We start from the raw sequence: 27,111 nt of genomic DNA, 5'->3' as shown, positions 1-27,111 counted from the left end.
ATACTTAAAGTGTTGTGCATTCCTCCCGATCTCTCATCATACAGGCCAGCTGTCGGCATGCCAGAGGGTGGGCAAGGCCTTTGGGTGGCCAGGAAGGGCCTCCCCTGCATATCTCCCTGAGGTGGTTGTAGCCTCACACCTTTGGATAAAGCAGCTCCTTCAGATTTCCTTGATCTCTCCCTTTTCTCCATACTCAACCCCAGCCGTGCACTGTGGTCCAATGAGACATGACGTAATGTGGCTTTCCAAGCACCTCTGGCTATCAGGAGCACATCCCCTCCAGCCTCTCCTGATAAGGTGCTTTAAAGTATGCCCACAAACCTCATCTCAATGGCCTAATCTGATGTAGGTGGCTTGCCCTTTCAAAAGATCCCTTCGTTTAATTTCCTCAACAACTGCACTCCACAAAAGCAAACATCCTGTCCTGTTTCCAGAGCCAGATCCCAGCTGTGGCAGGCAGCTGCCAGCAGCACAGGCAGCAGGGGTGCAGGGATAAGAAAGTCGGGCCCAGACTGTGTTGGGGAGCTCCACCAGCTGTCCTGTTACAGAGCCAGTTCACTCACTGGAATGGGCCAAAAGTTACGGCAATGGACACCTGGTTGTAAAATAAAGTTTGTTTGACAGGTCTCGAGGCAGCCAGTAAGGTGGTGGTGCTGCAGCCCCTGTACCTATCCCACCCCGAAGGTGTGGTCCCCATGCAACCAACTAGGAGCTGAACAAACATGTTGTTCATTAGACTTCTGGGTGGTAACAGCAACTGTACAACAATCTTAAACTTTAATTAAGTCACCTAAATTACACAGTGTAGATACCAGGGGTAGTCAGATCATCACCTACTATACAACTCTTCCCTGCTTGACCAGCCTTAAGCCCCATGAATCAATATCCAAGATGATGAGTCACATCTAACATTTTCACAGTAGTCAGTAGCTTACATTTCTTAACCAAAAGCAGATAAATCTTAACAATCCTTCCTATTAAAATCAGGATTCAATCCCTTTAAGGTACAGTGACACTTCAGTAGCTTGCTGTCTCTTCCTATGAGGAGGACAGTCAACATCCAAAGCTAAATGCAGAGGAGCAGTTGAGGTAAAGCCAAGGCTGCCACCTCTGGAACAAGGGCGGCTGTTCCACAAAAAAAGAAGAAAGCATTTCAAGAAAAACACTAATTCTGACAGCACAAAACTGCAGCCATGACACTTGGATCTTTTTTAAAACACATTTCTGTGAAGGTTTTTAAGTGCCACTTATTCTTTTAATAGACATCCAAATCTGGCCCCAGTAATAAAGAACGCTTACACTTTACATCTTCACTCGTCTCTATTCTTGATAAGAATACCAAATCACTGCGGTTTCACTGGAAACAAGCAGGGGATAATGCTCCATTTGTAGAAGATCTCAAAACAACACTAGCTGCCATTTTTAGTACCCCATAAATGATGCTGCTTCTTGGAGTGTTCCAATACAGCCTTAGCCAAAGGATATTCTCATTCCAATCAATTCTACTTGCTACATCTGACAAGCTCATGGCTACAGGACACCCATTCCAAGGTAAGGTCCCTGTGCACTGGCCCTTGTGTCCTGACAGCACATATACATCAAGGCACTCACTCTCCCAACCCCGGCTGACTTTGTGCAGTGCTGAACTCCACACCCAATATCCACCACAATATCCAGTGTCACTGCTGTTGTGGCAGAGCACCCCTGAAGATATTTACTCAACTATGGCCACAGACCCAGTTTTCATAAGAGCAAGTATTCCCTTTGAAAAACAACTCCACAGAAAGAAGTTATGTATCTTGTCTGAACACCACATGCTTGGACACACTCAGGCTTCAGTCAGCACTGCAACAACAAAAGTACAATTGTAGTGTTTTTCTCATTTTTGTTGGCTTCCCCTTGTTAGCTGGCACAGGTTATAGCCTACTTGGTGCCTCACATCAATAACTAATGTTCAAAGTAAAATGCAAAAAATAAAAGGACGTCTTGATCTGCTCACAAGCACAGAGCAAGCACTTTATAATAAAGTCATGTTTATTCCAGGACACTCAGTGCCTGGGGGAATTTTGCTTCTGGAAATATTGCACTCAAATATTTTATAGTCACAGCAACACCCACAATCAAAATTTAGTCCGACCGGCAACACAGAGCATCACAACTGCCCACCCAGCTCATGAGTTCCCAGGTGAAGCTTACTTGTTTCCAGGAGTAACTCACACCGCCGGATACACGACACCTGTGGGTCTCCACTCCTTCGAGATCACCCTCCTGTCCCACCACCAACCCTCCGAACACGCTGAACTAATGGGTCTGAACATCTAAAAGCTGAAATCAAGGCATTTCCAAGGGCGAGTACCTACGACAGACACTGCCAACAAGCTCTGACTAGACTGCAGGAGCGAGGAAGAGAATTTGGAGAGCGCAGCGTCTGCTCTGACACATCTGCCCACGGGGCACAGAGAGAATAGAGCCAGCAATGTAAGCAGAGAAATCTTTGTCCTTAGGTGACACTGAAGCAATCGACACATGCCAAGATTGTTGCACAATTAGTATGTTCTTAATTTTGTACCCTTAGAGAAGTAAGTAAGTGTACTTAATCAACTGAAAATAAAGTAACAAAAATAAAGCAACCCAAGTAACTAATTAGTTGAAAGACGCCAAATGGAAGCAAAATGACGTGTGTAATTATATATCATCAGTTCAAGTGTACAACACACTACAGACCTATAAAAAAACCATACCACTTGCTAATTTGATCTAAACAATCCACCTAAACACCACTGCCAAGTAATACTGATGAGAAAAAAAGTTAAGAAACTAACACAATGGCTAAAATCTTTCCAGCGAGTTTCAGAGATATTTTCAGTCCAGTGAAGTGAATTGACAAACTTGTACCAAATTCACAAGATTCAAAAGCTTCCACAGAGAATATTTTATGCAACAAAATTTATTTAAAAGACATGATATCAAAAAATTGAAGCATTTTGAGTTTTCCTCCAATATTCCTAAGAATTGTATATTTCCCTGTACCCTCAGTATTTATTCTCCAAGCAACATATCATTCTGCAAAATCATGAAGCTTCATGAGAAACTGCTGTAGATAGGTATTAATTCATTAGGGGATAAATTCTTCCATCCCCATTATTGCATTTCTTTGTCCTTCAAACATTCTCCAACTTTGACACTATCAGTCATGAATGTACAATCTAAACATAAACCATTGAAGCTGATCAGATCATTGACATTGTCATTTTAACAGCTTAAAAGCAAAAAGCTTAAATTTGTCCATTTACAGTTTTATGGACAAATATCTTGAAAACAATGAAGTTCTGCTGATATGCATCAGAGGAAAGGCCACCTACATGCTTGTCAAATTCCCATTTTTATTCTAACCGGACCAACTGCTCCAGGAAACAAAAGTCTATAGGAAGGTGTGGGAAAATAAAAAGGTAACAGAGCTTTTCAGAGGATATGAATTCCCCTTAAGACATTTTTCCAAATTGAGTTTCATAGAAACTAACTGCCAAATATAATGAACATTTCTGATAAGCTGGTTTTGTTTGCTTTTTAATTATAAGTCACCATCACTAATTCAGTAACAACACCTCACATCCCAAATCCTTCTGGGTATCCTGGAAATAGCACCAGCACATTTTGCAGAAGAATGTTGCTGTAGCATTTGCAAATACAATGGAAATATGTTTTTCCTTATAAAAATCAAAGCAATTGTTATGAAAAATAAGGCATTTTCAGTACAGTATACTAAGCCCAGTAAAATTCAGTCCTTGAGTAGGAACACAAAAATTTATTTGAATCAGATGGTATCTTCTTCATTAGAAGTAAAATAAGTCCAATATCAGAGTATTTGCCAAGGTATTATCAATAGTCTTGTGAAAATAAAAGTAAAAAGACTGAGCTTTTTTGAGTTGTCGTAAGTACAATTATTGGCAATTCAAAGAGATTTTAGGGAAGACTTTAGAAAACCATTTTTAGAAATACTCAAGAAACCTTAAGCTGCACTCAACATGCAAGTTCCCATCAAGCCACATTAGCAGTCCTCTAAAAAACAGAATTAACCAAAAAGATGCTTCGAATTCTTTCTGCATTACACAAACCTTCCCATTCCTCAGCAGTCTGGCATCCCAGCTCTCCCTCATGCCTACACTGAAATCCTTCACCCAACCCTCAGCAGACAAAGCCTACAGTCGAAACCAAGTCTCCAGTGATGCAAGTGAAGAACAACAGGAAGGGCAAATGTAGCCCTAGAGCAGGTGACCCTACCTACCTCAGCTGAACTCAATTAAACCCACTGCTTTAAGGGCAGACCTCTCTATATACACACTTATATAGGGAAACATGACCTGAGGGCTACATTCTTGGGTGGAAAAACCAAACAGATTTCTTTTTGGATGAATCCTAGTAGCTGGGATTGCCAACCAGGATATAAAAGGAGATGTTAATAATCTAAAAGTTCTTTACACCACCTGAAATCCAACACATACCTCTATCTATACCACTAAGGTATCTATTACCTTTCTGTTACTCATTCACACCTTGGTATTTCAACATCACAGTTGTGCCTGCATTTCAAAGCTCCCCATCCCTTCCCCCATAAGGACAGGAGTCAAAGATCTGTGGACAAGCACTTCAAGTCAAACACACCCTTTGCTATTTCAGGCTCTAACATAAGCAGATTACAGCTCAGCTGTATTCTGTCTGAACTTTTGTTTCTCTCTTGCCAATGCTGCACTAATTATCCCTGACAAAAGACAGACTTTAAATTAACTAGCAACGACCAACTTTTATCTATAAACTCTCTTTCTTCCCATCCAAGTTCTACCCCTAAGTAGCTATTAAACACCAAATTTTAGCAGTGAGTAATTAGGAGATATTCTTACCACACAGAGCTAGTGCAGGATTCAAACAACACAGGAGACACTCAGGTCGTGGGGGCTGCCAGGGATGCCCTGTCCATGGGAGAAGCCAGATGGACCCCTGCCCACAGGAGAACCTTTCTACAGACCCAGGGTCCCTGTGCTCTTGCAGCACACGCTGTTCCAGGAAGGCTGGGTGGCTGCAGCTCTGTGCAATGTGCTTCCCAGTGAGTAAATATAAAGACAGACAAGACCTCCACCTCAAGCTGTTCAGAGGAGAAAGGGAAGATCTTTCCTGACGCCCTTTTATACAGGAGGTGTGCAAGCCTGTCTCTTCAAATATGAGAAGCAAGAGCAGAGACAGCTTCAAAGGAGGAAGAAAGAGTTCTTGGAACAGGCAGCTAAAACGAACACTGAAGGAAGAATATGTAATTTAAATGAAAATCAGGTAGTTAAGCTAGTTCTTTTAACTAACACATCACCTGCTAATAAGGTGTACTACACCACCCAGAGAAAGCTGTCCCTCAAGTCCATGGCAGAGCACTGAGGAGACCAGGAGATTGCACCTGTTTTCACTTACCTTCTCTTAACTCTTTCCTTTAGTGTGGGAGGTGGTGGTCAGGATGAGACTGGCGGACAGGGAGAACAATCACTGATGCTCTGATTTCAAACAGCACAAGTACTAAAAGACTAAAGCCAAAGCACAATACACCTTTTGTCCATTTAATAAGGATGGTTCCCCTTGCAGTGCACCTCAGCAGGAACGCGACAGCACTCACCCAGCACCAAGGAGAGTCAGGTATCTAAGGCTGGCTTCCAGACCAGCCCAGGGGGTTTAACTCACTGAGCCCAAACGAGAAATGACAGGAATAAAGGGAGCAGGAGGCAGGACTGACCTTTCAGTAGCAGCACAAACTTAGGGCTGTGCCATCAGGCCACAAACTCACACTGATGTACATCTGTAGTACTTTATCTACCGATATGCACATGGAGTTGGATTGCAGCACCTCCTTTTTTAATATCATGATGTTTAACTACTTAACCGAGGTGATCCGCCAAGTTCTGTATGGCAAACACTTGTGAAACCATTTCCTTCCCCAACTGCCTACAACCCACTTAGAGAATTATTTGATTTACACCACAAAGGGAATTCAAACATAGCTCAAGAGCAAATAAAACTTCCTGCACCATACACATACAACCTATATAAGATGTGTGAAAAAACAGTGTTTTATTATCTTTGTGACTTTTGTGCACTCAACACCCAACAGCTGGAAGTTTCTTCACAGAGCCAGTCAGAATCATCCCACAAGAACTTCTGAATCACCACAGCAATCAAATATTATTTGAGGGAGATTAACTGGAGTCAGAACATGCAGTTTAGGCTTAAAACAACAAATGCTAATTTTCCAAAACTGATGAGAACTGAGGGGAAAAACTGACTTGAAAGAAACTTTATGTACATTACAATTGTAAGCTCACTTAATTATTTTTTTAAAGACAACTATAATTGAGAAATTAATCATTCCCTTTTTTGAGAAAAGTTTTTAGCTAGTTTCCCTCTAATCTGATACCATGGTAAAAGGACAAAAATCTAATGTAGCATAAAAAGAGGTTAAAAAAGTGAAACTAAGAACAGATAGGGAAGAAATGAATTAGAAGAACAGAAATTTGGTAAGTGAAACCAAGGCTAAAGACAAATCAGACAAAAAAAAAAAAACATGACTTGCAAGAAAACAAAGTGAGCTGCTTTCTAAAATAAATTAAGGACTGAACTCTAATAGTGGTATAACCCCACTGGAAAACAGAAGTGAAAACAGGGCTAATGATGCAGCAAAAAAGCATTTAATAGATTCTTCTACTAATATTCAGAAGAGGTAAAAAATGCACTTTTATCAAACAGATCGATGAATTAGACTCATGCCCAAGTCAGCTTCAAAATCTTGCAATTAAGTTTTGATTCGAGCCTTTAAGGAAATGCCTCACCTACTACCAACAACAGGACACAGTAATGCAGAAGGATGGAGGGGAGACCATGTGATCCAGCACCAGTAGCTGAGAGGAAAGCAGGATGCCCAGTGCAATTACATCCCATTAGTAAGACACAGCTTTCAGATAAAACAAGGCAAAGTCAGTGAAGGATTCCAGTAATAAGGAATTGTTCTACATAAAACAGGTCCTGTCAAACAAACCCAAGTGCACTCTCCATTGAGATAACACCTTTGGTTGGCACGACTGCCGTGTTAGCACGTGTGTATTCTTCAGCCAACGTCTGACTTGGTACCACACAACACTGATAAAGGAGTTCACACTCAGTTAAAATGAAATATCTCCACTGTATGAAGAGCTGGCCCATGAACTGATGGTGGTTTAATCTGTGAGCTGATAACACCGTGTGTGAATCAGCCAGTGGGCACAGACATGCCCTGCTGCCTGACACATGGCACGCCAGCAGGATTTAGTAGCCCTTTGAAAGACTTATTTATGTGGTCCCAGGGCCAGCAAGGATTGGACATTAAAGAACAGTAAGAACCAGTGAGCAGAAGCAGGAGCCAGGCAAATCAGAGTTGGGCACAACATTAGAAACGAAAATCCAAAGATTAGCTACTGGAGTAGATGGGATCAGCCAGGGGAAGTGAGCAGTATTTCCTCCTCTTATGGAAATATGACTTCATGTGCTCATCAGAAATATAAATTACAAGTAAGCCAGGATAACTCTACCCTTTCTAAAAAAGAACTATAACCTTACTAAATTAAGCATATGCTGTACTGCCTACTGACAATTTTATTAGCTTGCAAAGACCTAGTTGGCATTTGTAAAGAAACAGTTTTCGTCCCCCTTACCCAGAGCAAGTCAGCCTTTGACAAAGTCTTCCTACAGATACAATATAATATCCTAAGCAGAAGGCAAGTGGTTATTGCCCTCTTGCCAAGCTGCCAGGAATCCTCCTCTGGAAGAGGCTTTCAGAGGTACCTGAACTGCACACAGGCGATGCTGCAAGGCTTGTCAAGTGCTGTGCTGGGGAGGGAAACCCCCAGACACTTGCAGAGCACTAATAAGACTTCTAGTCCAGCCTCAAACTGAAGCAAGCCCCAAACAAGTATCTCCTAAGTGCTTTGGTGTCTACCAAGGGAAGGGGAATCATCATACTGGTTATTCACCAATGTTTATTTAATGATTTCCTACTAAAATTGACAGCCTGTCCCAGCCAGTAATGGCAATTATCAGTTCACAGGATCTGTCTGACTGTCCACATTAAAAACTACAGCTTTACATAGCAAGTTTTTTCATATTGGCCTTTCTAAATTAGGAAATGCTTCGCAGCTTGAGGGCGAGACTGAAACTAAACCACCATTAAATAAAGCCCCACTGATCACTTCTGCTGTGCTTCTGGCCCTGCCAACCTGCCACAGGTCCCCTGCACAGCCCAGGGATGCTCCCTCTGTCCCATTCCCACACAGTTTCTTTACATGCAGCTCCTTGCCTCCCACCAGCACTTTCACCCCCTGAAGCTGAGTTAGTTCTTGTTGCCCATGTTAACTTTTCCCTTGCCACAGTGGGCTGAAATCCCATCAGAACAATAAGATCAACTCCGAGATACTCTGCACCAACTCAACCACAACTGAGCAAGTGGCCACAATGCAAGATGCCGTTCCCAGTCGTTTCATTAATTCTCCAGCCAGTGACTTTTTAAATTAAAAAAAAAAAACCAACCATCAAAACCCACTTTTAAGTGCACTGGCTTATTGTGATTTTTAATTAGCGACAGGATTTCAGATAGTGCACACCCATGGCCCCAAAAGGGGGGTGAGGGGAGTACGTGTATGTGCTTGTGAAACTATTGTTCCTCCGTCAATATAGCTCATCCTCCAGCCCATCCAAGTTCCCAGCTGCCCAGTCACACAACTTTAAAAGTCAACAGCTGGGTGTTTTATAACCCTGGAGAACTCCCAAGCCAATCCTTACATCGCTGGCAAGGAGCCCTGGCCAAAGCCTGAGGACCCTGCAGGGACTGTTCCCGCCCCACCACAATGTTCACCTTCCTCCTTCAGCCGCCCGCTCACAAAGGCAAAGTCCACACTCACAAGCCCTGCACAGTGTTTTGTAAGCAGTAAATGATAGAGGCAGGAGGACTGAATTGCGTTGGGCAGTGGCTGGGATCCAGGATCTGCAACCATCTGGAAGTTTGCTTGGCTTTTGTTTCCATCTCCATGATGGATGGAAACAAGCTCCCAGTTCTTCTGCATTAACATAAAGACAATTAAAACAACTTTCCCCCCCCAAGTAGCTCAGAAATGAAAGCAAATCACACAAGCTTAAATGAGACAGTGTTGATAATATATTTAAGTAAAACCTGACTCTTTGGAACAAAAAAAAAAAAAATAAAACAAACCACCCCCAAACAAAAGCTCAGTTCAATCACAGAAAACAGCTTTGTCAACAAGTTCCTGTGACTCCTATTTCAGAGAAAAAGGCTCAGATGAAAGTCTGCAGAAGGACTCACTGCATCCTTCTTTCTCCAAAGAAACATTAACTTCTGTCTGACACAAAAGCATTTCTGCTGAGAAAGGGAACACTACAGGTCAGTATTAAAGCAATTTCAGTGTAGCTACCAAGCAATTAGCTGGATAATACCTTCTCTACATGCTGATTTTTCCTTTTCCAGAGTCCTGGTGCAAGCAGAACTAGTAATTTGTCGTTTCTACAGCCACTTCTGAAGTTGCAGGTGACCCAATTTAGATTTTCCTTTCCTCGTCACTGAAAGCATTTCAACTTTAGCATTGCACATTTGTTCACTAATTTATTTCACTTCTTTTAAAGCTTTTACCTTGTATTTCAGCATAACTGCCATCTTCTATCAGCAAATATAAATCTAGACATTTTGATTTTTATATATTTAAACTCCTATTTGTATAACTCTGATCTTGTTACTTTTTTTTCTTAAGCCAAAGCATAAACAAAATTTATCTTGCATTCTGATTTTGCTTTGAAGCCTGTGATTATACTGAAGTTAACATTCTCCTTCCTAGAAATTATCTTTAGCAAAGTTTTGGATACAAACCTCTGGCCTTTACTCCAATAAGTGGTTTTGGAAAGCACCTTTATTGTTTGACCTGATGTTCAAAGCTCTTTCAGAGCTCTGCCCATCTGCTTTCCTGAAACTATGTTATGTCAAGACCTTCTACCAAATAAAAGTACCAGTAAAAGGACACAGAAATGAAATTCCACCATGCTTGCAGCCTTATTGAAGTTTCTCCACCAGTACTGCACTGCACACACATAACTGCAGATGCAAGCAGACTTGGGAAAAGAAGTATTTTTACTATGTCAATTCATTAAAAAATAAGGATCAGGTTTATCTATGTTGCTGCTGCTGCAATGAATGCCTACAGTACTTTCATCACATGATATTCCAGCTCCTCTTCTGTTCTCCCACTTCCTTGAAATCACTCTGCCACTTATACACTCCTTATTCATATATGGGAATGCTATAGCCACATTTTCTTTGATATCCTTGCATAAAGCCTTGCACATTAAAATTATTTATGTCTTTCTGCTTGCCGTAAGATGGCTTCTGTTTGGATAGCTGGGCTGGTTTTGGACTGACCTGCTTGATCTAATTCTCAAAAAGTTCTTATTTACTGACGTCTTGCATCCACGCGTTCAAGTGCCAGCACCGGCTTTTGGCTTCAACAGCCCTGTACGCCTTCACACTGTTTACCTCTCTGATGGATTCAGAGATAGTGAAGTTCATTGGAACGTTCTTCCTGTTAAATATTTCCCCATCTCATCTTACGAGAAAGGCTTTCTACACTTCCAGTCATGCCTGTAACCCCTGCCCGTAACTCTACCACTTCAGATTTACCCATCTTTCACTAACGTGGGTGAACAGAATGCACACGTTTTCCAAAAGAAGTCCCAGAACAACTTGCAGAATAGTATTAACTTCCCTTCCCATCACTATTAAAAGCAAAATAAAAGTCCGTCCCTTTGGCGGGTGCCTTTTTTCATGGCTGTATCACCACGAACAGACCACACTCACACTATGGTCAAGCAGAGCAAGTAGGTGCACAGCAAAGTCGCCACATCTGCTTTAAGAAACCTCAGTGCTAATATTGATCACCAAGGTCAGGAAGAGATGATGGTGGCAGAAAAACAGAGAAAACCTTTGTCTAATATACTAGACAAGATAAAAATGGTATTTTTCCATTTCTTCCTCCCAACTGTTCCTTTTTGCATATCAGGACAGAAGAGTTGTTGCTTCCCTCTCAAATCTGTCAAATCCCTTTGCATTTTTCAAAAATGCACAAGTTGAATATTGCAAAATATTTTCTGCAAAAAGTAGGGATGTGCAAAAATCCTAAATCCGTGATACTTTATACAGTAGGTAGCCAATATAAAATACTCATTGAAAAACTAGTCAAACCTACATCAAAGTTTTTAAGGAAAATCACCTTGTTAAATTTTCTTCATTTGAATCACCTAACTTTTCCATATAGCTCCCTCAAATTGCCTTGCACTTGCCAGGCAGTAGGATCAGGGAGAAGAAGGATCCTGGCAGTCGGCACAGGCAGCACCTCACTGCACCCCTGCCTGAGCAGTGACAAGGCTCCTGCCCAGCCAGCCATCCTGGGCCTTTCAGGGAAACACCACACCTTAGTTACACCTCGTTGCTCCATGGAGCCAGGACACTTTAAATAAAAAATGTATATGTATATAATTAATGGAAAATAACTCTCCTGGGGACAGAACAGGAGGAAGTTGACAGATCCAATCTGCCACCCCCATATACTTTCAAACGTGAGCACAAAACTTCTCGCCTTATGAGGTTAGTCCAGGCACTGGGCCAAGGCTTTGCATTTCCCTCTCAGAGTGAAAGGACAGATCTCCCACTGCCACGTTGCTAACCCAGAGCCAGAAAGCAGCACCTCATCCCTACCCAGCACTGCCCAAAGCTTTGCAGCTGCAGCGAAATGACGTCACTGCTGGTAATGAGACTATATCAAATTTGCTCAAAGGTGGTACTATCGCTGTTCAAGTAAACTCAGTCACGTAAGAGAGCATTTTATCGTATTTGCTTGTATTTCATTGAGAGAACATCACAATCTTAAACTATGGCAGGGCCACAAATAATACAGTCGATCCACTTGCAAACTATTTCCTTCATTATTATTTCCCATGTCCTCACATATCCATATTTTCTACCTCCCAATTCTTACATATCAGAAGATACTATAACCACTTATTCGCTCCCTTTTGTCCCCTTGCACCAACGCAACAATTGAGAACGTACTGAAATCAGTATGTTATAGTCTAGAAAAATCTAAGGAAGGAAGATGGGAATAGAGAAATAAGGAATTATTAAGAAAGAAGGGACCCAGATCTGCTAGCAGGGACAAGACTGGAATAGTCTAGAAGGTCTGAGAAACTGAAAAACTTCTACAGCAACTTTTTAGAGCATAATATCATCCTGTTTGACTGCGTGATCAACAAATGCCAAAAGGAAGTGAAACCGTTGATGTCTAACTTCAGAGTTTTATATCCACAAATACTGCCTTTACAGTAACATAGCAGCTCTCACAAATCCACTGAAGCAACCTATTCAGACACACAAAAATTCAAGTGTAGCCGCCTTGTACATTACATAGATTGTGGTTACAGAAGTATTTGAATTAGTTGACTCTAATGTTTTATCCAGAAGCCAGAAGTGGCTGCTGTGGAAGAGATCAGAGACTCTTTTGGTGGCACTTGGTAGGATTGCCTAATTTCCACCACATCACCATTTCCTGCCCACTGAACAAGGCAGCTGGAACAGCTGGACAAGCACATCCAGTTCTGTTAATCAAGAGGGCAAAGGGTAAAGATAAAACACCACACACACGAGAGCTTGTAGAGAGAAGACACATTAGGTATCAAGCCCATTCCCTTCCATTTCAGATAACCTCACAGTCGTGGGCGTACAGCGCCCTGAATGCTGCCTGCAGCGCTCACTGACCTAAGGGACAGGCTTCAAATCAACAAAAAGTTTGCACTGTATGCCTAACAAAGTCACAGAGGATGTTTATCTTTTGTGCAGTCCCTGAAAGCACCAACGAACTTAACAAGCAATAATAAAGATCTGTTAGAGCAGCATATGGAGTTGCAAAAATAAATATGTGCGGAGCAGAATCAAACAAGTTACTTCTGCCACCAGCTGACATACATGAAACAAGGATTAAGGCTTGGATTATAGACTCATGAAGTGGTTTGGGTTCAAAGGTACCTTAAAGATCATCTAGTTCCAACCCCTTGCCATGGGCAGGGATACCTTCCACTAGACCAGGATGCTCCACACCCCATCCAACCTGGCCTTGAACACTCCCAGGAATGGGGCATCCACAGCTTCTCTGGGCAACCTGTGCCAGGGCCTCACCACCCTCACAGTGAAGAATTTCCATCTAATATCTAAGCTAAAACTGCCCTCTTTCAGTCAATTTTCTCCAGTTTTATGTCAAAATCTACAAAACTTTTGCTTTATTGAAAAAAAAAAAAACCATCTCAGAATTCCTCTTAGCCATACGATTTCTTGTGTATTGGTTGTGGTCAGCTACGAATAATGCAACCCACATGTTCAGTACCAAGTCCTGTAACAGTGTAATTCTAGACCTTCATGAAGCAAAACTGGAACCTACTATCTAGTAGCAAAACACTCAGTGAGCCAAATTCTGCTTCCTTGTTATGGCACTTTAACTTCCCAGGATGGCAGGAACAGTTTAGAGCCACAGAGTACTCTGCAAGAGTAATCCAACAAGACATTACCTGTGTCTCTGGTGAAATCCATAGGATATTTCTTACTTCTGAACATAGGACACTATTACCTCAACAACACCTAAGTTAACCACGATGTGAAATACAAAGTCATTTTGGTTTGATCCTTTAAGGTTTCTGTTTTGTTTCTGTTTGTTGTTTTGAGGTCCTGATGAACTACAATGTAATTTAGTTTTATAACAAATAAACCAAAAGAACAAGGTAGAAATAGACAGTTACATAATGAGGCACCATGGGTATGAACTACCTCCTTGAATGTAAACAAAACACAAAAGTATCAGAAAATCAGGTTTCGCTTCTGCTTATTCTGAGAATGACTTTCACCAGTGTTACCTAAGACCAGAAAGCATTTACAGTAACCTAAATCACTAACTTCTGATTAGGGAACAGTGAGAAAATGACTGTGTCAAACGAGCTGACTTATGAACATATCAGCTTATACAATGAATTGCTATAAAATTAACTCTTTATCCTCAAAACAGCCAACATACATTTCATGCCCGTATAAAACACAGTTGAACTCTTCAAAGCAGAGCTGACAGCCTGCAGGGTCACAGTGCACAAAGCAAGCAGGGGTCATTCTTTTGGCTATCAAGTCATTTTGCACTGATCCAGAAGTGTTGGTTCACTCCAGAATTTATACAGGGGATAATGTGTGACACTGGTGATGTTTTCTTTCCTCCTCCAAAGCACGTAAGGTCACTCATTTAAGAGGAGACAACATATGCACATGTTCATACATCAACACAGACATTGTGAAGCACCATTCTCTCATCCACAGACAACAACAACTTAGACTTAACCCTCTGAATTACAATAAATTTAGATTTATTTTTGCCATCTCTTTCCCATAAAAACCACTAACCTACCAGCAGCTCAGCCTGCTTCTGGGTTACTCTTCAAGCCTAAGCTCTCCACAGAATATTTGTAGCTTAACTCCTTCCAGAGCTGCCACATGACAGTCAAAACACAAGGCACCTCACTGTATTTCCAATCTCTCATTTCCTTCCCTATAAATTCTCAACCACAAACACTCTTATCAACCATGTCAGAAAAATTCTGACCCTTTCCTCAGAACCAGCTTGTGAAGATGACCATGGACTTTCTTCTCCCTGCACAGCTGCCTGGCAGATACAATCAACAATGCCTCAAGCTATGATCCAAAAAGCAGTGCCCCACAGTCCTGTCAGATCAGACCCCTTAGACTCTTCTGAAGTACTTGGCAACCACATCCCACAGCATTCCTGGGTCATTTGGAGCCAAGATACAGCCACCTCGGCTGCAATGCTGGGCACACCCCCACTACACGTGTGGATGGACATGTTTCTCTCATCCAACAGCCTGGTCTTCACATGCCTGCACTTTTAGTCATGCCAAGGCCACATGTCACACCCACTACATGAACAAGAGCATGAAGTCAGAAGGAAGGGGACAGAAGGGAATGCAATGTCCCACAAACACAGATCTGCTGCCCCTCCCTCGCCCACATCTGAACCATTCAAGAAAAGCCAGCAAAGAGCAAACACTGTGCCAAACTAAGTATTGTGTCTCTGGTTGCTCAGTTCCCCACACACACAGGCTGTCAGATGGTGTTGGCTGCTCAGGAGAGATTCTGCTTCTGCAACACCAAACGCTGCACCCTGAGACTCCGGTCTGGAGTGCAAGAGCAGGAGCAGCCTCACTGCATGGCTGAAGATCACCTTCAACAGCTGTGCAACCAACAGAACAAAATCAGACAGAGATATAACTAAAAGGAAAATCCTATCACAGTATCAGAAGTCATGGGAGGCCAATGAATAAGCATGCAAAAGAAAGGATGGGCAAGTGGGACGCTGAGAAAAACAGCAGACCCACAAATAAAAAACCTCATTAAAGCAGAAGCCAATTCTGTAAAAATACAGAGTAAGAAACAGTTGTTTTCTTTCATTTGCTTTTCTTTGAGCTGCCACAGCTTCAACTCTTTCCAGCATGAGAAAATAGAGACTTGTTGCTCTCTCCTCCCCAAGGCAGGCTTGGAAAACAAATTTCCTAGTTAACCTGCCAAAGCAGAAGATGTGACAGCAGCTGAGTGTCCCTCTGCCCTGCTCAGGGGATGACTCAGTGGAAATCAGCCCTCAAGAAACATGTTGTCATCCTTCAGTCAGTGCAACCAAATAGGAACAAATTCCTCACCTTAAAAGCCATGGCTTCCAAGGCAGCCACAGTTCAATACAACATCGTATAATAGAGGAACAGCACCAAAACATTTGGGTGAAAAAACCCAGCTTATTTTCAACCCTTTTTTTCAATTTTTAACACAATTAATTAAAAGGTATCTACTCTAACAAGATCATAAAAATCACTTCCTGAGAGCTTTAAAGCAGCACAAAAGAACAGGATACTAATATGTGCTAAGTAAAGTGAAGTAAGAACCAGGGAAAACAAGACCAACATTTCAATTGTTCAAGCCAACCAAACACACAACTCAAAGCCAAACACCAACCACGATCTGTCTGCTGTAAGAACAGAGGAACACATGTGCATGTGTGCAACTGGGTCTCAAACTTGCATCCAGTTCAAATACTTCTAGAAGCATCATGTACATGGTATATCCCCATTTGCCTTATCTTGTTATAAAAGGAGGAATTTTTTCCACTTTCCACTTCAGTCTAAGCCATTATTCCCAATACTTTAACACCAAATGAAAGACAGAATACTGAGTCCCCCAGGAAAGCAACACCCCTTATAGAGTCAGTCAAGTCCAAGCTGTGCCTTTGCTTTTCAAACTCACCACTTCTATCAGTACTTATAGACAAAAAAGCACTATTTGGGCATTATACACCCCAAATAATCCACAAGCTCTGCAGTTCCAACTGGGTCACTCGTATTCTGTTAATTTATTCTAATGAAGTGATGCTTCTGGTTGCCATACATTTGCTGGTAACAAGACCTGAAATCAATTTTTTCTCTTCTATGAGTTGACATTAGTTAATTCCCCAAAAATTCCGGCTGACCTGAAGGAAACCTACTCAATGCTCTCGTTATCCACAAACGCTATCATCTTTTTTTCTCTGCTGCATTATTCCACCAAAATAAGGAGCAGAGCAATGCATAATACTGAATAACATACCCAGATCAGTTCAAGTGTCTGCAAGCATAAGGTCATTTATGTTACATGAAGTGCCATTGAACAGACACAAACTTCCACAATAAAAGGCAACTCATGAAGTGGAATAAATTCTAGCAACTAACTAATCTTACTAAAGAAAAATGGTAAGGTGATCCTGAAACAAATCAGGGCAAATCTCTACTCCTACACTGTTTCTGCTATCAAGGTCCAAAATAATCCCACCATCTTACTTCACTGTAGCATTGGGTTTGACTAGAGAGTTGTGCAGAAATACTTGGGGCAAAAGATAACACTGGGATATAGGTTATAAACATTAGAATTTTATTAGTGGCTGAGGGGGGAACAGGGAGCAACCATGTAAAATTGACACAGCTGCATAGAGGCCCAGAGAACCTACAAACTAAGCAGAACACATTGATTTTTCTAGTTTGGATTAAAAGTGTGGGGAAATCTGTCCGCAACATCCCAAGGATCTCTGAAGGTGGCGAGGGTCACCTAAAATTGTTGCTTATTTAAGTTTTTATTAACCTCTTGAGAGCAATTTCTTTTTCTCTTTTCAAAGTATTCCATATGAAACACTCATGAAAACATGAAGTATATATTTACATACATATATATACACATACACATGTTATATTATTAGAGTCCTAAAAATAGAAATGTCCATAACAACGTATAAGGCAATGATAAGAGCCTGGGATGTAAAGCATGCTTTAAGGTATGTGCATTGCTGCCACAGAATTGCTATACACCAAGTCAACACAGAGAAATCAGACAAGCCTATCACCTTCATCTTCAGGGAATTCAAGTGTTTGCTTTCAGTTATTCTAAATCTAACAAATAAAAACCGAACCACAGCAGCGGAAACTCTGCTCCTGAACCCATCTTGTCATTCTGCTGAGTAGCTTCTAGAACTAGGAGCAGATGCCAGAACAAGCAAATGCCACGTATCAGTATTAGCTGCAGTTTCTGTTATCTTAAAAAAAAATTATAAAATACATACTTAATTACCCAGGATTGTTTGTTGCTTCATATTATACATAGCTGCATGGTTTATTAAGCAGAGTATCCACATGGTAACTTTCAGTATATCACTATTATAAACTGTCACCACTAGAAAAACAAATAAAGAATGTTTCTTATACAGTTGGTGTTGCAGTTGGCTTTTTGTCTGTTATCCGCTAACAAACACCACAATTTACTTGTAAACAAAAGATTCTTCAGATCAAACGCAGAAAGTATGTCACTGGAAAAGCCCCGTGTTTTAACCTCTAAGCTCAAGGAAAGCCATCCTTTCCCAATTAAAAGCACCACAAAGATCTGCTCAAAGCCACACTACCTGGGACCTCCAGGGAACACTCGTGCTCAGGAACACATTTTAACACAGACGACGTGTTCCTCATGTACTTGCTCAACAGCACCGTCATTTTTCATCCAGAGCAGAGCACAGATTTATTTCCGAAAGGCAACTCATCTCTCCCAACACTCTTACAAACTCCACAATAAATCATGTTTAATTAGTTTGTGCCTTTTTTCCCCGGCTGTCTGGAATCCAACAGAGAGGGGGCTTCCAACTTTAATTTTGCAAAGAGATGCTTGGAATAAACTGATAAAAACACAAACCACCACATCCCCACTGGAAGCTGTTGGAGTTATCTGCTCACTGACACACCAGCATTCCTGCCTGTAGATGGCCTGTTACCGTTGTGTATCCAGCGGCTCCTATTTCCACTGCCTTGTTTGAAGAACTTCCCTCTTCCCACATACCTTCCATCTCCAGGGACAGATCACACAGGGACACTAAACCTTGGCTGTAAACAACACGAGTTTTGATATTCCCGTTTCCAAAGGATCCGCCAGCGCTCAACGCCGCTGTTCAGCAGCGCAGAGGCGATCACCGAGGCACAAATCCTCTGGGCAACACTTGAGAAACTCCTTGCCTTGCTGGAGTTTTGCACAGCTGAGATTTACACAGGGCTCTGCTGGCTGCCTCTGCTATTTATTTTATTTGCTGTACACTAAAGGCTACTGCAAACAAATGGGACTTCGATAACTTGCGGCATGTAGCACAAAACCGTCCCAGTGCGCTGGGACACTGTTTCCAGGCTTAACACCCATTAACCACATCCTTGGTGGAGAGATGGGATGCTCTCCCAGGGTGTCCCAAACTGCCCCTCATGCTGCTCACAGAGATGACTCCATCTTCCCTCATGTCCTTTCCTTTGAGGGGAGTGGTAGACTACACTGAGAAAAGCACTGAGAAAAGCACTGTGGAGAATAATTTGTTTTATTCAGCTGTGTTTGGGCTCTGGGCCTTTTATGTAATTATATGTATTTAGTAGGAATTAAGATCCTCACACTACAAATATTTATTCATACTGTAAACTTGGGTTCTGCACTAGCACTCAGCAGACTGACAACCTACATTTTTGAGGGAAAAAGACAATTATACTCATTAGAAAGTTCATGAATACAACCACACACATGCAGAAGTTTGCTGCATCATCTGTATATATTTTCTTGCACAGATTTATGAACTGCCTAAGTCTGACTGCCCTTAACTGCTTCTCTCTCTCAAAGGACTTAAAAAAAAAAAACAACCTACAAAGTGAAGAGAAAAACCCATAAATTCTCTGCTCAGAAAAAGGTATAATAATCTTCTTTCAGTTCACTAAATACCACACACAGAAAAAAAAAAGGCATTAGGATAAACGCACTTCAGATTGGAAGTTACAGACTTTTCCGAGAGTAAAGATAAAATCCTTGCAGTATGGAGTCGGAGCTCCAAGCTTCTTGGCTATAGCAGAATATCAGCTTATTTTGGCTGCTAACTTCCTTCATTTCTTATCCTTTGGCCAACTATAGGCTATCAGTATGAAAAACCCCTCTCACTGCTGCCCCAGTACTGACCTTAAACCCAAACCGGATGAGCCCCGATGGCTCAGAAATAAAATAAAAAAAAAAAATTAAAATTTAAAAATTGTAAAATACATTAACTTATACACAGACTTATCCCTGAGCTACATTTATAAGCATAAAGTAGCTAAAAGATACTGAACTGGGAAGAACAATACATGGCACTTCTGGGGCAGCAGACGTTTCTGCCACAGCAGGGTCCCGATACAACCACAAATCACAACTGCTTTAAAACTAACGAGAGGGAACCACAAAGTGCTGAAGATTAAGAGAAAAGCACTAACAGACCGCTTCTGTGCGAGACCCGAAATGACCCCGGGAACACTGCCAAGAATGATTTTCTTACTGGTAGCACCGGCAGCATATTCTCTTACAGCTGAGAAAGACACACAGGTGGTAGGTGGGCGAGTCCCGCAGTGGACGGGGCCAGAGGAGCAAGATGCCTCCACCCAGGAGGCAGCCCATTGCCCATTCCTGAGGTTTATGGAAGTGATGCCCTTATCTAGATTTCCAGCCAAGCACACATTGTGTCATCCACATCCAGACCAGCCGCTCCCCATCGGAATGGAGTTGAGCCCCACACCAGGACAGGCATCGAGGCAGTGCCAGGCCTGGCAGCCTCAACCATTTTTAAGCAAGCTCTGCTGCAAAAAAGGTTGAGAAACAGTTCTACGCTTGAAAAATCCGTGTAAGTTTGAAATCCCATTACCTAGCACATTGTTAAACTCGAGTTAGACTGGTTTGGCACCTTTCAGGAACGTACTAGCTGAGCCCCGGGTTCCACAGGGTAAGCGGTTAGGGGATACAGTAGATGTGGTCAGGGCACAGGGAACTGGGATACGTGAATCCTCTTCTCACAAATCTAGCACGGAGTTCAAACAGCAAACAGAAAAAACCCAAAGCAAACAAAAAAAAAACAGCCGACAAGAAACTCCAATCTCTCCCTTAGTTCCCCAATCCGTGATGGGGTAACTACCACTTTAAGGAGTCAGGCCAGTACTTTTAGATACTCAAAGGACACAAAGAAATGCAAATGAAATACAAAATTACTAATATGGAGAGAGGCAGGCTTGTCCCGCGCCTTCTATTCTACAAATATAGATGGGATAAATGGTTCGTTACATTTAACTCCAAGCCGCACTACCTTCGCCAAAACCTTATTTAAATAGAACATTTCTGAGAACCGGGAAAGGGGGGAGGGATGCAGCTGTGGTCTTAACCTAAGAGAGGTTAAGCTTTTAAAAGAGTTGTTCTTTTTTCGCTCCGTCTGCTGGTCGCATGCCATTTTAAAAAGGTGTCTGGCAAGCAAAATAAAAAGTTTCCAGGGCTTTCCTTCCCAAAGCCGCCTCTGCCAGGAGCCGGGTGGGGAAGGACGGGGCCGGGAAAGAAGACGGTCGCGCCTTTCTCCGGCTTTTTCCTCCAACGTACCCGCTGGATCCAGGCATTCTGCAGACGGAGGAGCCCCCCAGTTCCTCCACCTGCCCGCACCCCGGGCCGGGCAGTGGGGCCGCCGAGCGGGGCGCGGCTGCGGGGAGCGGCGGGCACACACCGCACACACCCGCGGTGCCGCCGGGCCCCGCCAGCACCGGCCGCTCCCGCACCGACCCCGCGGGAGCCGCACGGGCGGGGAGGGAGGGCGGCGGCGATGACAGCGGCGGGGCCGGCAGCCCCCCGGGACAGCCGGGCGGTGCTGGAGCGCCCGTCCCGCCGCCAGCCCCGAGCGGGGCGCGCCGGGGCCGCTCCCTCCCGCCCGCCCGCCGGGCGCTCCCCAAGGCGGGGGGAGCCGGAGGGGGCGCGCACAGAAACTTTCCGCCGAGCGCGGCCGCGGTCCCGCCGCCGAACAAAAGAGCCGGGACCGGCAGCGGCGCCGCGGGGCGGGGGACGCCGCTCCCGGGGGCTCCGAGCCGAGCGGAGCTGCAGGGCTCCCCCCGCCCAGGACCGGCTTCCCCCGCAGCGCCGCCGCGTCCTTACCTGCGGGAGGGCGGTGCGGGGCGCCGGGCGGCGAGTCCCGGTTAGCTGGAGCGAGTGCCGGGAGGGCTCGGCGGGGATTCCGCCATGTCAGTGATGTCGGCACCACATGGGGCCCCGGCCGGCCCACGCTACCGCGCACTCTGGAGTAGCGGCTCCCGCCGAAAAGGCGGCCGAGGCGGGCGTGGGGCGCCGGCCCGCCCGCTCCCGCCCCCGGCCCGCGCCCGCCCCGCCCCGGGACGGCCCCGCCGCCGCCACCGCCCGCCGGGGGCGGGGGAGACGTGAGAGGCGGGCACGGCCCGCTCCGCTCGCCCCGCTCCGGTCCTGCCCCGTCCGCCCTGAGTCCCTCCCGGTTCGCTCATCGTTACTTAAAATCGTAGAATAATGGAATCACCGAGTCATAGGAAAGGTTGGAAGAGACCTTCGAGATCGTCCAGTCCAGCCGCCAAGCCCGCACTACCGTCGTAACCCCTAAACCACCTCACCCAGACGCCTCTTCAACACCTCCAGGGATGGTGACTCCACCACCTCCCCGGACAACCTATTCCAAGCCTGACCACCCTAACAGTGAAAAATTTTTTTCCTAATAACTAATCTGAATATCCCCAGTCTCAGCTTTGGGCCATTTCTTCTGGTCCTCTCGCTGCAGGCATGGCAGAAGAGATTAGCCGTCACCTCACTACGCCCTCCTTTCAGATAGTTGTGGAGAGCAATGACATCTCCTCTGAGCCTCCTCTTCTCAAGACTGAACAAACCCAGCTCTCTCAGCCACTCCTCCTAAGACATGTTTTCTAGACCTTTCAGTTACTACCAAATATCTCCCCCAGGCCATACATCACCCACCCAGCCTCCTCCTGCCCACCCAGCAGCCCCCACCACCCTGGCAGGGGTGGGTGGTTGTGATGGACATTGTACCAGTCATCACCAAAATGCTATTTCTGCAGGGGAAGCCCCTCACTCAAGCAGTTTCAGGCTGGGGTCAGCGTGCCAGAAGACCAGGGCTTCTCCATGTGTCCCCTCTTTGGCATCTGCTGTAAGTTGCCCATGCTCCCACCATAGGTCATTCCTATGTTCCCATCAGTTGGGATTGAGGAGAAGAAGCTCTAGGCAATGTTTTCCAAGGCTAAAGAAGTGCTCTGACTTATTAAATTGTGCAGCTCTAAAGAAGAGGAGTTTATCCCCTGCCTCTGGAAGAGAGCTCTGAAGAGCCATGGTGGTCATTCACCTCTCAGCACTGCATCCAAGCCATGTGGGAATCATGACTGGAGCTTTAATCTGGTTACAGGAAAAGCTTAAAATAGGACTCAGCCTCACTCCCACCACAGATCACAGCCACTCTTTGAAGGGCCTTTTGATTTGGCCTTGGTCCTTTGGGTAGCCAGCCTTCCTCTGCAGGAGTTCATTGCCCACACGTCCTGTGCTCTGCCTTCTCTCCATTTCTGTATTCTTCAGTGTTATTTTTTCTGACAGCTGTTATCAGTGATTGATCCACTTTATCCACCAGAGCAAGGTTTCCTTTCAGAAACTGGAAAACCCTTGGGAGTCTGAGGCAGCCCAGGTGTATTTTCATCAGCTTCCATTACAATATCAATAGAAACATTTTTCCCATAGGACTCCTTGATGTTCTACTTCTTATTGAAACACTTTTTGGCATAAAAGCTTAGTAAAACCAAAGCATCGTGGCCAACTAGGGCTGGGTTTGGGGTTTTTTTTCTACGTGACCAAAACACAGAAAAATGAAAATAAAGTTATCTGAAATAGATAATTCCTACGAAAATAACAAATAGGCATTTTCTCATGGGAAAGATTTTTCAAAGTGAAATGGTTGGCCAGCACTAAGTATTGTTTGTCGTTAATTGCAAAAACTTTTGTAATGCATAAAATCTAAAAGTAGAAAAATGTTTTGTTTTATTAGTGACCCAAAACACGCAGACTTTTTGATGGTCCTGGATGGAGTTACAGAGCAGACGAGATTAATTATTCACTAGGGTGGTAAAGCCTTTACTTGGTCTTGTAGACTGTTTTGTGGGGAGAAAAAAAGAAAAAGGAAGATAGAGAAAAGGGTCAGTGAAGGCATTGCTTTAGGAAGCAAAAAAAATCACTGACCCAAGCAGGAGAATGGCAAAAAAAAAAAAAAGAATTAAATTGAAGAATAAACAAGATCAAACGCAGAGAACAAAATTAAGAGAAATAAAGAAGAGGAAGGAAGTGGAACCACAGAACTGATTTGTATCTTTTCTATCCAATGGGCCAAAGGCTGTGTCCTCGTTTGGAGAGTCAAAACAGAAGCCCCAGGCGTGAGGACATTTCCAGGCTCACCTGGAATTGCAGAAGTGGGCAGACTCACAAAAACTAGCACAAGGCCATCCTGGGCCTGGATCAAATGCTGTCTTCTCCTCAGAGCTCCTTCTATTCAGCCCTGCTGCCCTGATAAACTGGGAGAGCAGATGGTGAACAGCAACCATAAACTGATTCAATGGAGATTGGGCATGGCCAGGAACCCAGGGAGAGGGCAAGGGAGAGTGAAGCAAGGATTGCTTTTCATCAGAGAGTTCCTACATAAATAACAGTTAAAACTATTTCTTTAATGGTTTACTCCCTGAGCCACCTCATCTAGGAAGAGCATTAATCAGACAGGAGGAAATGTCTTTTGCCTCTGAAAAAGGAAAAGGATTAGGTTAAGTGGTGACACAGCAGGGACAGACAAATCACACTGGAGAAAATTACTGACCTAAACTATAATCCAAAAAAATACAGACCAAAGCCATGAACTAACTTTTCTGTTTTGATCAGTCTGGGTTTTTTTCCAATAACACACATATTTATCTTTTATCACAGTGAGATCTCTCTGTTTATTCAGGAAGCAAGTGGCGTCAGAAACGCAGTAGCGCGTCTCTTCCATCTCCCTTCCCACGTGTGCCTGTTGCAGAGGAGCAGGATGAAGGGACAGTGCTGTATCCTTCTTTGGTCTTTCTCTTGGATCCAGGTCTCCAGGACAGTCATTGCCAAATGCAGCAGGACCAGACAGAACCTCCTAACTTCTTTCAAGTAAGAATTGTTTAGCCATCACATAGTAACAATTTTGGCACTGTTGACTGGGGCTGGATCCAAACCAATTCTAAACCCTGTATTCTGCCATCATCTCCATCAGCCATCCCCTCCTATTTGGTGACAAATGCCAGAGAGGGGCCCATGGACCCTCTCTATGTACAATCAAGATGTGGCCTTGAGGGTCAGACATCATTGCAAAGGCTCTGAAGACAGTCTTTATTCTGTTAGAATACTTTCCTTCACATTTCTGATGGGATTTGAGTTAAGCTGTTACTATTCCCACAAGCTGCATCTTCTGTATCCTGGAGGACGGGCAGGCAGAGATCTTGGCATTAGTGCTGTTTGACAGCATACAGAGCATGCTTTGATTTGTTTATTTGCTGAATACTGTGTTGTTTTTTACCTGGGGTATACTGCCCTCAGCCAGTTTTAATACTACATAGCACCAGTATGTAGGGTGGATGGTTCCACTCAAACAGTGGCTGGACTGTAGGTGCAGGGGTTTTCTCCCCATGTGCATTATTACACCTCTGAGCAGCTGTGAGGTGGGCTGGCTCAGGGCTCCGTGTCTCAACAGGCTCCATTCACCCCTAGCAAGAGCTCCAGGTTCACATTCTCACTTTCAGGGCCAGCAGCAACTTGGATGGAGAAAGGCAGAACTACTCAGCAAAATTGCCTTAGGTGACCCTCATGAGGCTGAGAGCATGCCCTGAAGCATCCCTTACTTGGACCTCACCCTGCCAGCTGAGAGGTGGGATGGGCAGGATGCTCAAAGCAAACAAGTGGAAGATCTCCTTACAAAAATATCCAGAACAAAATGATGTAGCACCTCTCCTCCCTCTCCCTTATTCCTTCACAGAATAGAGACAAGACCATATCATTTGTTTTTCATTGTTAACAAAGGGGGGCCCTTGTCTGTATGCCTCACAAACCAATAAAGTTGGTGCAATTTAAACAACTGAGTACTCAAAATCACACAGTACTATCTGGTCATGGTATTCTTCTCTCACTCTTTTATATGAAAAAAATGAAAGCTAAAGGCAAATTAGATTGTACAGATTAAAACATATTGAGCTCCTCCAATCCTTATAATGTTTTATTTTCAAGATAGTGCCTGTGGAGACCGGCACAAGCAAGAAAATCTGGGTAAGTGTATGTAGTTCATAACAGTCACTTTTACTGCAGAGAATCCAAAATTCTGCAGGACACTCTTTTTAAATAAGTAGGGCATGTAAACATTAGCATGAACCAGGATTTCTATCTGTACCTCTCTATTTAGAAGAAATGAATGCCAGTTATTCACTCAGCGTATATTCACGGTTTTGCATTCATAACCTGACTGAGTTTGGTAGGGAGTTTGTATTCATGGTATTAATTAGCAGATTTTTCCCTTTTTAGGGCAATACAGATCAGTATTTTTCATGCTTGATAACATGAAGAAATTAAGCCCCCAAAAGATTATTCTTGGCAGAAGATTAAAGGAATAACCTCTGTATTATTCTGAAATAAAAATTCTCTGCCTCTTGTGTTAGTGCAGTGCATGGTATTTTTGCATTGCACATCAGTGCAATAAAACCAGCTACCTATTGGACATTGGTTTATTATATTTAATGGGCAAGGCTTTAATTTGGCCTTTGAATCTCTCAGAGATTCTACTAAGCAGTAAAGAGAGGTACTACTAGGCAACAAATATGTCCAATCTCTACTAGAAGTCACAAAAGACCAGAGAGAGAATTTCACCAGCAGCTAGAAGAGGTCCTCTAAATGACAGTGCCATTATTCTAAAGACGTGATTTCTGACACACCAGAAGTTGTTGTTTGTCATGGATATTATTCTATTAGCTGTTTCTTAATCTTTACAAAGGCATCATGGAAAGAAAATGTTCTTGCTGCCCTCTCTTCCATGAGAAGCACCATTGTCTTCACAGTTTGTCTGTTTGCAAGCTGAGGACTTACACAGGGCATTTTTTACATTTTTTCATCTACGTTGGTTTTATAAGTTTAAATAAGTTCCCATCTGCCAAGAGCTTCCAAAGAGCATTGGCACTTCACCAATACAAGAAGCTCGCCGTGAAGATTATAAACCAGTTGTGCTTATTCAAAACAATAACTTCTGACCACTGCACCAGAAGAAAATACTCTCATTTATTGTCTCATAATCATGCATCTCTGCAGTGTTAGTTCCAGTTTTGCCAATGAGGAGGATGTTCCTTTTGATATTTTACAAATATTTCAGCTAAATCTCCCAAACATTGTGCAGCTCTTTGGCTCGTTAGGTTTGCTTGGGGTTTGTTTTGTTGAAAGCTCTTGTTTCAGTTCAGGCTCTAAAGAAAACAAAGCAGTATTGCTCACATTGTTAAAGCCAAAAGTAGGGCCATGGAAAA

General features: G+C 43.4%; 1 protein-coding gene across 2 annotated transcripts in view; it reads right to left on the bottom strand.

Moving 5' to 3' along the window:
- Nucleotides 1-21,885, bottom strand: part of FNDC3B (fibronectin type III domain containing 3B) — a 190,977-nt gene extending 169,092 nt beyond the window's left edge. Inside the window, exon 1 of one of the 2 annotated variants that reach the window (XM_064665854.1) lies at nucleotides 21,680-21,885. The gene's annotated coding sequence lies outside the window, so the exon portion shown is untranslated. Of the gene's footprint in view, nucleotides 1-2,196; nucleotides 2,214-21,679 lie in introns of those variants that run through there. The other variant, XM_064665853.1, reaches the window with a different exon arrangement.
- Between the last annotated feature and the right edge of the window lie 5,226 nt (nucleotides 21,886-27,111).

Source organism: Pseudopipra pipra, chromosome 10, assembly GCF_036250125.1.
Source record: "Pseudopipra pipra isolate bDixPip1 chromosome 10, bDixPip1.hap1, whole genome shotgun sequence".
NCBI lineage: Eukaryota > Metazoa > Chordata > Aves > Passeriformes > Pipridae > Pseudopipra > Pseudopipra pipra.
Note: the sequence above shows the minus strand (reverse complement) of the source record. Positions and strands in the feature narration are given on the sequence as shown.